At 56.4% G+C, this 10,899-nt stretch overlaps 1 pseudogene; it reads left to right on the top strand.

Annotated features, from left to right (window-relative positions):
* Window positions 1-461: 461 nt before the first annotated feature.
* On the top strand, window positions 462-10,150 carry LOC127036919 (immunoglobulin superfamily member 1-like; annotated as a pseudogene).
* The last annotated feature ends 749 nt before the right edge of the window (window positions 10,151-10,899 follow it).

The raw sequence follows: 10,899 nt of genomic DNA, 5'->3' as shown, positions 1-10,899 counted from the left end.
GACCAGGGCATGTGTCGGGGGGGAGGAGTTGGATCTGAGATCAGGGTGTAGGATCCAGTTGCTCTGGGATCTAGTCCCTAATGACCCGTCTCCTCTCCAGGCTGCTGGCTGGTCAGGCGAAGGAGGGTGTTGGGATGTGAGTATCTGTGGGGCTGGAGAAACTTTAGAGTTAAGGATGGGGGGGAGTGGGGAGGGAAAGAGAAGAGGAGCTGAACCTTCACCCCAAAGCTGTTTAACCTCCTTGTATTGATGCTGGGGGACTGAGATCAGAACCCAGCCCTGCTCCCAGTGCAGTCAGGAGTGACTCCTGATTGAACCAGGGGGCTGGGTGCTAAGGCAGGTTACAGACCCTGCATCTTCATCAGCCCCAGTGGGGTGATCACCCCGGGGGGAGCCGTCACCATCCAGGGTCAGTGTCGATGCGAGGCCAGGAGATTATTTCTGTATACAGGTGGAACTGAAATCCGGGAGCTGGATGCTGCTGGGGAGAGGGTGAATTCACCATCCCCAGCGCCAACTGGGTGGATCCCAGTGACATCGTGCTGATCATTGTAGCAGGTGAGGGGCCCAGCTTGGCATGCCCACCCCCAGCCCGACCTACAGGGGATCTCTGCTCCTGTGGTACGCTCAGAGCCAGGCTCTGCCCTGAGCTCAGCAGAGGGGACACCTGGCATGGAGTCACGGGGGGTTCCCAGTGGCTGCAGATTGGGGTCTGAGGGAGGAGGGATTTCTGTACGCAGGGGACCTTGGGATGTCACTTAACCTGCGTGTGTCTCCATCTCCCCTTGTACGAACGGGGGATAATCATCGCTCCTTGTGTTTGGTTAGTCAATCAGGACTTGGCTTTAGGGTGGGGGCTTTTTCTCACTCTGCACCTCTGATTCTCAGCCCTCTCCCAATCTAACCACTAGACCCCACTCCCCTCCCAGAGCCGGGGATAGAACCCAGACGTTCTGGCTCCCAGGCTGTGGGCCCCACAATAAATAGATAGATGGGTGCAGAGGGGGGTTCTGGCTTTCAGTCCTTGGGCAGTTCAGGTCGTAGCTCCCAGGAATCTCTAGGATCTCGGAGAGGTTTCTCTGGCTGGGTTTTCTCCCAGGGCCCCGTCTCTGGGACTGTGCGATGAGGACAGGGTGCAGTGACTGTGCCGGGGTCTGTCTCACGGCCGATCTCCTTCTCACTGCAGAGCTCATCTACCCCAAACCTTCCATCTCCCTGCACCCCAGTGGTGGGGTCGCCCTGGGGGGAGCTGCGACTGTCCAGTGTCGGGGTCGGCACCAGAATGCGAGGTTCCTTCTGTGCAAAGATGGAAACCCGATCGCGCTGCGGGACGTGGAGCCGGCTGGGGACGTGGCTGAGTTTCCCATTCGCAACATGAGCCAGGGAGACGCAGGGAGCTACCGCTGCTGATATAGCACCAAATCGGGCTCTCCCGTCTGGTCGGAGCCCAGCGACTCCATGGAGCTGGTGGTAGCAGGTGAGGGGCCCGGCTCAGTGTCCCCGTTCCCAGCCCACACACAGCCGGATCCTCGGGGTTGTAGCCCTGATGGGCAGTACCGGATTTCCCATGGCACCGGGCCCCGCTCCACTCCGCTCCCCGCTCTCTCCTATGGGGGCAGAGGCTTAATGCTGCCGCTCTGGGCCCCTGCTGCAGCAGGGCAGGCTCCTCCATCAGCCAAGTTCCTGCCCCATCTCTTCCCCCAGTGCTATGTTCCCACCCCTCCTCCTCGCCCTGCCTCTGATCAGCTGTTTGCCGGCAGGAGGGAGGGGGAAGAGCGGAGCCGCAGGGCGCTTACTGCTCTGGGAAGGAGAGGAGGCGGGGGAAGGGGCTGGACTTGGGGCATTCCCCCTCCAGCCCCCTGCCGTGAGCACCCCCATGACCCCAGCCCACCTCCACAGCCATCTGCCCACCTTTACCCCAGCACCCTCCTCACACACCTCCAGCCCCCTGCCCCCCCTCACACTCCCCTGCTCCCTGCCCTGTCTCCTGAACCCCCCTCACATGCCCCCAGCACCCTGCCCTGATCCCTGCACCCCGCATGCCCTCCAGCCCCCTGCACGCCCCCCCAGTCCCTGCCCTGACTCCTGAACCCCCCTCACAAACACCCAGCCCCCTGCCCTGACTCCTGAACCCCCCTCACAAACACCCAGCCCCCTGCCCTTATCCCTGCACCCCCCATGCCCCCCAGTCCCTGCCCTGTCTCCTGAACCCCCCTCACAAACACCCAGCCCCCTGCCCTGACTCCTGAACCCCCCTCACAAACACCCAGCCCCCTGCCCTGTCTCCTGAACCCCCCTCACAAACACCCAGCCCCCTGCCCTGACTCCTGAACCCCCTCACAAACACCCAGCCCCCTGCCCTTATCCCTGCACCCCCCATGCCCCCCAGTCCCTGCCCTGTCTCCTGAACCCCCCTCACAAACACCCAGCCCCCTGCCCTGACTCCTGAACCCCCCTCACAAACACCCAGCCCCCTGCCCTGACTCCTGAGCCCCCTCACAAACACCCAGCCCCCTGCCCTGACTCCTGAACCCCCTCACAAACACCCAGCCCCCTGCCCTGTCTCCTGAACCCCCCTCACAAACACCCAGCCCCCTGCCCTGTCTCCTGAACCCCCCTCACAAACACCCAGCCCCCTGCCCTTATCCCTGCACCCCCCCATACCCCTCAATCCCTGCCCTGACTCCTAAACCCCTCTCTGGGGGGGATCCCTGCACTCAGGGGGAGCTGCAGAGCAGGGGGCCTTTCCCATGGGGATGTTCCCCCAGCAACCCCCACTCTGGGGATGCACAGAGGAGTCGGGGGCCCAGGAGCTGCCCAGCCAGCACCATCCCCAGCTCTGAATTCACTCCCCACCAGTCTGGACAATTAAAGCCGTAACAATCGCTGGGTTTCAGCCCCTTCTCCCCAAGGCCTGGGTGCTCAGTTCCATCCATCCCCCATCCCAGCCAATGCTCGTTTTAATCCCACAGAGGGAAGCACCTCAGCTGGGCCCCAGCAGCCAGATTCCCACCCCAACAGAGCCGGAGGGAGAAGGTGAGCGAGAAAATCGAACAATTCATCCCCCAGGGAACAGGGCTCCCTGCTCAGACACCCACGGGGCCATTCGGGTCGTTTGGAGGGGGATGGTCCCTGCAGACAGAACTGATGGGTTCAGTTCTTTTATATAGAGGGTGATGGACAGATCCATGGGGCTGGACGGTCACAAGTCGGTGGGAAAGTGGGTCCTTGGGAAGGAAGGGCGGTGGACAGATGGAAGCATGTCTGGTGAGGGATAGAAAGATGGACTAAGATGATGGACTGTCTACATGAAAACTGGACTCGAAATGATGAATCCCGTGTGGTTCCCAGTGGTGATCTCAGAGCCAGTCTGGGCTGTCGGAGCCAGGCAGGGGCTGCATCTGTGCTGAAGGTCTCATTGGGCTGATCCTCCCCGTTCTGGGATCCCCGGGCACTGAGCCGGCTCGAACCCCTGGACTCCCTGAGTCCTCTCACTCAGCCTGCGTAAGAGCTGCCATAGTTGGTTGTCGGGACTGGGGTCTCAGTATAACTAACCACAGACACCAGGACTCCAGCTTTCTCACCCCTGGCCCTGCCCTGCCCCGCTCCTGACAGACGCTGGTTCTATTCCCACAGGGGGAACCAATCCTAGTCAGCCGGGAACGGTGCCGGCTCCCACTCGCTCAGGCAGTGCAGGGCCAAGTACTGGGGTTGGGGTCAGGAAATCGCCATCAACCCCCCCCAGAAACAGGTTTGTGCTGCCCAAGGAACTGCTTCTGAGGGGAGCCACGAAGGGCTGGCTGCGTGGGATGGGGGCAGATCCACACAGCAAATGTCCCATCTGGGCTGAGACCCCACCAGACTCATTTCATATGTAAGCAGAGTCAGGATGAGCTCTACCCTGGCTTCTGGTGATGAATTATGGCGAGTGTGGAAAAGAATTTCAGGGGCTGATCATGTTTGCATAGGCACACCCTCCCCACCTGGCATTGCCCATGGCAGCCTGAGATGGTTGCTTTGGCAGCTGTAGGATCCCCAGTTTCTTTGTTGTTGGGGTGGGAGAAGTGGAGTGTTGTCACCCTGATTGTGTGGATGAGGAACTGTGAAACTGCTTTGTGACAGGGAGTCTCACCATCAATTGAGTGGCACTCGCTAGACAAGGGAGTGGGCTCCTTGTGTAAGTCAGAAGCACCAAATGCACCTTCTTTTCTTTTCACTGTGGAATATCAGAGCTGATTTTTGATTCCCTTAAGAATCTAACTTATAGGTTACTGAGCTAAAATCACTCAAGAGCTGTGCTAACTAGTGGGGGAACCTGAAGCTATATTGTGGAGCAGAGCAGCTAGCAGAGCAGTTTGTGGGACAGTTGGAGCGGCCCACAGAGTGAGCAGAGCTGAGCAGTTTGCAGGGATGACTGGAGTGGACCACGGGATGGCTGGTGGAGCAGAGCAGCTGGCAGAGTGGAGCAGAGCAGAGCAGTTCATGGGGACGGCGGAAGCAGAATCCCACAGAGAGGCAGGGCAGTCGGCTCTGGACCACATAAGGTTCCCCTTTCTACCCAGGCTGGCAGGGGGAAAACCCCTGCAGATAGACTCTTGAACTCTGGGGCTGCACTGACCCAGGACAGAGACTCTTGGATTGTGGGACTTTTGGGACTCTGGGTGATTTTGGGGTTGCTGGATTCAAGAGCCCTGGGAAAAGGACACAGCCTAGTTGAGGTGTTTTCACAATTTAATGCTATGTTGTTTATCTCATGTCATTAAACATTTTCTGCTACACCGAGACTCTGCGCTTGCGAGAGGGGAAATATTGCCTCTTTGAGGCTCCCAGGGATGTGTGAGTAAGATTTTCCTAGGTCACTGGGTGGGGGCTCGAGCTGGTTTGCATTACGTTGTAAGGAAGGGACCCCTATCTATTGAACCCGGCCCTTGCTGCTATCAATTCGGCCTGGCAGAAGGGTTACACATATGCGGGGGTGGGGGGTGTGACGATGCGGTTCTGGCGGGACCCAACTGATTGTGCCAATTCAGGACCAATTGCTTAAACAGGGCAGTTACAGCCCTAGGCTGGGGTTTTTCCACCTCTAAGGCAAACCAAACCAGCCAGACAAAAATAACTTCAGTTTCACCCCACTGGCTAACCACAAGTCACACAAGCAATTTCCTTAGACACTCCAGTCTCCCAGTATCACCACTAGTGCCACCTGTCCTGGGGATGAATGGTTATGAAAACCAACACCCCAATGAAAGAAAAAGGTTCTCTTGATCCCAAAGGACCAAGCCCCAGACCCAGGTCAATATACACATCAGATCTTACCCCCAAATCACGCTGTTGCCAGTCCTTTAGAATCTAAAATCTAAAGGTTTATTCATAAAGGGAAAAAGGTAGAGATGAGAGCTAGAATTGGTTAAATGGAATCAATTACATACAGTAATGGCAAAGTTCTTAGTTCAGGTTTGTAGCAGTGATGGAGTAAACTGCAGGTTCAAATCAAGTCTCTGGAGTACATCCCAGCTGGGATGGGTCATCAGTCCCTTGTGTAGAGCTTCAGCTTGTAGCAATGTCCCTCCAGAGGTAGGAAGCAGGATTGAAGACAAAATGGAGATGAGGCATCAGCCTTATATAGGCTCTTCCAAGTGTAAGAACAGTTCTTTGTTCTTACTGTGGAAAATTACAGCAAAATGGAGTTTGGAGTCACATGGGCAAGTCCCTGCATGCTTTGCTGAGTCACAAGGTGTATCTGCCTCCTCTCAATGGGTCAATTGTGTAGCTGATGGTCCTTAATGGGTCATCAAGCAGGCTAAGCAGAGCTAACACCAATTTGTCTGGGGTGTTTCCCAGAACTGCAGCACCAATTTGAAATACAGACAGTATAGAGCCAATACTCATAACTTCAACTACATAATGATACAGACATACAGACAGCATAATCATAACCAGTAACCCATAACCTGGTCTTAGACACCTTATATGACCCCCTTTACATAGGATTTGGTGCCACTACAGGACCTTGGTTGCAAACCATGTTCTATATGGTTCCAGTTTATATCAATAATGTCACAGGGGGTCCACTGGATAAATGCCAGATTGGCTTGGTGGGGGCAGGGCCCCGGAAAGCTTTCCCCAAGCAAACAGCCCCACCCCGGAGACCCCACAGACCAGAGAGCTGTGCTGCTCATTGGCACCACAAAGCCACCCGTGTGGGGCACAGTTTGGTGCATATCCCCCTGGGAGAATGGGGCTGGGAATGGAGATCTGGGGATAATGGTCCCAGGTATCGCAGGGCCAGATTAACTTTCTGTGGGCTCCCTGGGGGAATGATTGCAAAAGACAGGAGATGGAGACAGAAATTGTCTTTGACACAGTGCATAGCTGCACAGGTTTCATTAACAATAGATTGGTGTGCGGGGTGCAGGAGCTCCCATTTGGTGCTCAGGGTGGAGGGGATGATGTGGGGAGGTGCAGGAGCCAGGAGAGGGGGATGGAATTAGAGAAGCAACAGGGGGAAAAGCCCTCTGGGATCATCCTGGCTCAGTCCATCTCCCTGCCAATGCAGGGCTGATCCTTACTGCATGTTTTGTCCAATCTCTTTTTAAAAGTCCCAAGCCTTGGGGTTTCTAGCTGATATTCTCAAACTGGGGGTCGGGACCCCTCAGGGGATTGCAAGGTTATTACATGGGGGATCACGAGCTGTCAACCTCCACCCCAAACCCTACTTTGCCTCCAGCATTTGTAACGGTCTTAAATATATTAGAAGTGTTTTTAATTTACAAGGGGTGGGAGGTGGCACTCAGAGGTTTGCTATGTGAAAGAGAGCACCCATAAAAAAGTTTGAGAGCCCCTGCTCTGTAGCTCAGGGGAGTGGTGTGCTGTGCCCCATATTCATCATTTGTGTATATTCTTTATAGTTGGTATGAAGCCGGCCACGTAAGGATCATGGGAAATGTTAGGATTTGCTGAAACCCACGGTTCTATCCAAATATGTGTATCGTTAAAGTGTATAAAGTCATGAAATTGTACTGTATGGTGTGAATGAAATATGCTGCAAATTTGGGAGTAGCCCAGAAGGCAACTCCTCAGAAACAGGAAGGCACTTGACTGAATGGCTGGGTGGATGTTACACAGCCATCACCAGGATTCAATGGCCATCAGCAGAGAATTACTCAACCCTGGACTCAGCAATGCGCCCTCCACCCACACACGATGCTTGGACTTGTGTTTTCCAAAGCACGTGGACTAAACAGGAGATAGTTTCAGCCCAGGTTGTACCCCGGGGGTCACGCACTAGCAGCGCCCTTCCCTTGGGAGACTATTCCAGCCACACCCCAAGGCAGAGATTGCACTGCTGGGAAGGTTTCCCCTGATAGCCTCAGTTTCCCTATCCTATTCCCCCATCCCTCTTCCCCACTGCCTCTTCCCTTCCACCCCCCATCCCCCTAAGAGCTGTCACCAAGATGCCATGGAGGGGGGACCAAGTGCATGGACATGGCTGCTGTCTCTGAGAGGCAGGCATCTCTGCCTGGGCAGGGAGGGCAAGCAGGGGGGCACCGTGCCCCACAGGAGACCAGGAGATGCCCCCCCCTGCCCGCCCGCCCACCCGCCCACAATGCTTATCCTGGTCCAGCTGCCCGGTAGGGGAGGTACTCTCAGTCTCTCTCTGCTGCAGGGATGCAGGGGATGTTTTTGGAGATGCCTCTGGCTGAGTCCCCTGCCAGATGCAGAAAGCTGGGTGGCAGCTGGTGCCCGCCACCATGCAGACGGCCACCCTGCCAGCAGCCGGGTGCCGGCTCTCAGCACAGCTACGTGGTGTGACGTTATTGATATAATCTGGGATCATATAGAACATGGTTGCAACCAAGGTCCTGTAATGGCACCAAATCTTATGTAAAGGGGGTCGTATAAAGTGTCTAAGACCAGGTTCTGGGTTGCTGGTTATGCTGTCTGTACGTGTGTATCATTTTGTAGTTGAAGTTATGAGTATTGGCTCTATACTGTCGGTATTTCAAACTTAGGCTGTGCTTCTGGGTGGCACCCCAGACAAGTTGGTGTCAGCTCTGCCTAGCCTGCTTGATGGCCCATTAAGGACCATCAGCTACACAACTGACCCATGGAGAGAAGGCAGACACGCCTTGTAACTCAGCAAAGTGCAGGGACTGGCCCATGTGACTCCAGGATCCATTTTGCTGTAATTTTCCACAGTAAGAACAAAGAGGTTCTTACACCTGGAAAAAGCTATAAAAGGCTGATGCCTCATCTCCATCTGGTCTTCAGTCCTGCTTCTTACCTCTGGAGGGACTTTGCTACAAACTGAAGCTCTGAACAAAGAACTGAATGACCCATCCCAGCGGGGGATGTTCCAGAGACTTGATTTGAACCTGCAGTTTATTCTATCTCTGCTACAAGCCTGAACTAAGAACTTTGCCATTACTGTATGTAATTGATTCCATTTAACCAATTCTAGCTCTTATCTCTATCATTTTCCTTTTATGAATAAACTTTTAGATTTTAGATTCTAAAGCAGTGGTCCCCAACGCGGTGCCATGGCATTTATGTACGCCCTCCTAGTGCCCAGCAGGAGAGAGAAGCCGTGGCCCCATACCTGCTGGGGACAGAGAACTCCAGGGCCTGCAGGCTGCGAGCGCCATTTTCTCTGTCCCTGGCAGGCGCGGGGCTGCGGCTTCTCTCCGGCTTCTCTGGGTCTGCGGACGCGGGTGTTTTCTGTCCCCGGCAGGGGCGGGGCTGCGGCTTCTCTCCGGCTTTGAAGACGGAGAGAAGCCACGGCCATGCCCCTGCCAGGGACAGAGAACTCCGGGGATGCAGGCTGCGGGCGCCGGCGTTCTCTGTCCTTGGCAGGCGTGGGGCCAACCTAGTGCCCAGCAGGGGAGAGAAGCCGGCGCCCTGCACCTGCTGGGGACAGCACTCTGAGGCTACAGGCTATGGGCCCTGGCATTCTCTGTCCCTGACAGGCACGGGGCTGCGGCTTCTCTGGGGCTGCAGGCGCCGGTGTTCTCGGTCCCCGGCAGGCTTCATTCTATGTTAAAGTAAGAATAATAAATATATTTGGACCAGCAGTTCAACAATGTTTTACTTTTTTAAAGTAACACTGGAACCCACTGATTCAGAGTGACACCTTGTTGAGCCTGGAACCTAATGATGGCAGTCACGATGACAGGACTGTTACATCTTCCGCTGCTGATCACTTCAACAGGGCATGTTTCTCCCAATGATCTCAAAGCCCCTTCCCCACGGTCGTCCCCCCACCCACATGATTGCTACGCAGAAATGAGCAGAAGCTGCTGGGAAATTCCCAGGACAGAGGGAGGACCCGAGGGGGGTGGGGGATGGGTGCTGCAGGATCTGGGTCCAGCTGGCTGCACAAGCAAGGGGCCTGAGGTACATCCTCACCCACACCCTTTCCCCACCCCAGTACAGCCCTCTGCCTTTGGGAGTGAGCCCCCTCACCACTATTACCCAGAATCCCCTCTGCTCCTCCCCCACCCACTAGCCCCATAGCATGTTCTGCTGTGGGTCCCTGGGTCCTCAAGAGGGAGGGGCTGGGGCAGCAGGTAACGAACCAGCCGCTCACGGCCTGGTGCTGCTTCCCAGGGGGATCGGAACCACACGAGTTCTGAGCAGCCCCATCATCGCCGGGGTGAGCGCGGCAGCCGCCGGCCTCTTCCTCCTCCTCCTGGCCTTCCCCCCGAGGAGGTGAGTGCCCCGCCCAGCGAGGGAAGGGTTAAACCCACTGCTAAGCTGAGCTGGGAAAGGATCACGGCTTGGATGGGAGACAGGGAAGGAAACCCAGGGAGTGGGGCAGGGGGTCTGTAGGGGGCACTCTCCCTGCAATCAGGGCTGGTCCCAATGCCTCAGGGCAGCACTAGGGGGCGCTGTGCTGCAGGGGTGGGGGGGCTCTATCAGGGGCACCGTGCTGCAGGGAGCCAGGCTCAGCAGCTGGAGGGGGTGAGGGTCCCCCTGGGTCCCCCATCCCAGCTGCCCTATAGGGCTGAGGGGCAGGGCTGGTACATGGGATCGACTCATGGACAATTCTGCTTTGTGTCTCTGCAGGGAAAGGACCAGCCCCAAGACAGAGCAGGTGAGACCCCAGCTCCGCTCCCCACCCCCGATCTACCTGTCCCAACCTGGGGTCTAGTGTGTTGAGGGAGGGGGCGGGCTGGGAGCCAGGACTCCTGGGTTCTGTTACTATCTCTCTCTCTCTCTCTCCCCATAGGGAGTTGGAGGCTGCAGCCACAGCCAGTCTGTACGTCATAGAGGAGGGGGCAAACGAGTGGAGGGGAGGGGCAGATGCTCCTTGGTGCAGGCCACATCCTGTTGGGGGAGAACATTGATGTGCGGTGCAGTCTCTGTGTCGCTTTGGGACGAGGCATCTCTGCACCCTCTTGGGTGTGCGCCTGCTCTGTGACTCAGTTTCCCTTGCTGCACCATGGAGCTAGTGATCCTGCCCCACCCCAGTGTGCTGGGGGGCAGGAAGGCGAGTGTGTGATGTCCTGGTAAGTGCCCTTCCGCCCTGCTCCACCAATCTGGCAATGGGGGGGGGGGGCAGGAGGAGAGAGGAGAGGGGTGGGAGACCCAGAACACAGAGAATAACATCCTGACCCACCCTGTGTGACGAACTTGGGGGTTCTCTTGGTTTTTTCAATAGTTTGCATGCAAAGGGGGTGGGACTCGGTTTCCCTGGGTGTTTCTGGTTTAACGAGGTGAGGGGAGAGGGAGTTTGTTGTTGCAGAGGACTAGCGAGGGAACTTGGGACCCCAGCCAATGGCCTGGAGAATGGACACCCCAGCGACTGGTGACCTGGTGAGGTGCGGGAGGGGGGGGTGGGATTGTTAAGGCTAGAAAAGCCTGTTGGAAAAGGTCAGGGCAGCCTGAGCCTGAGCACCT

Source organism: Gopherus flavomarginatus, chromosome 18, assembly GCF_025201925.1.
Source record: "Gopherus flavomarginatus isolate rGopFla2 chromosome 18, rGopFla2.mat.asm, whole genome shotgun sequence".
NCBI classification, from domain to species: domain Eukaryota; kingdom Metazoa; phylum Chordata; order Testudines; family Testudinidae; genus Gopherus; species Gopherus flavomarginatus.
This window is presented reverse-complemented; position numbering and strand designations above follow the sequence as displayed.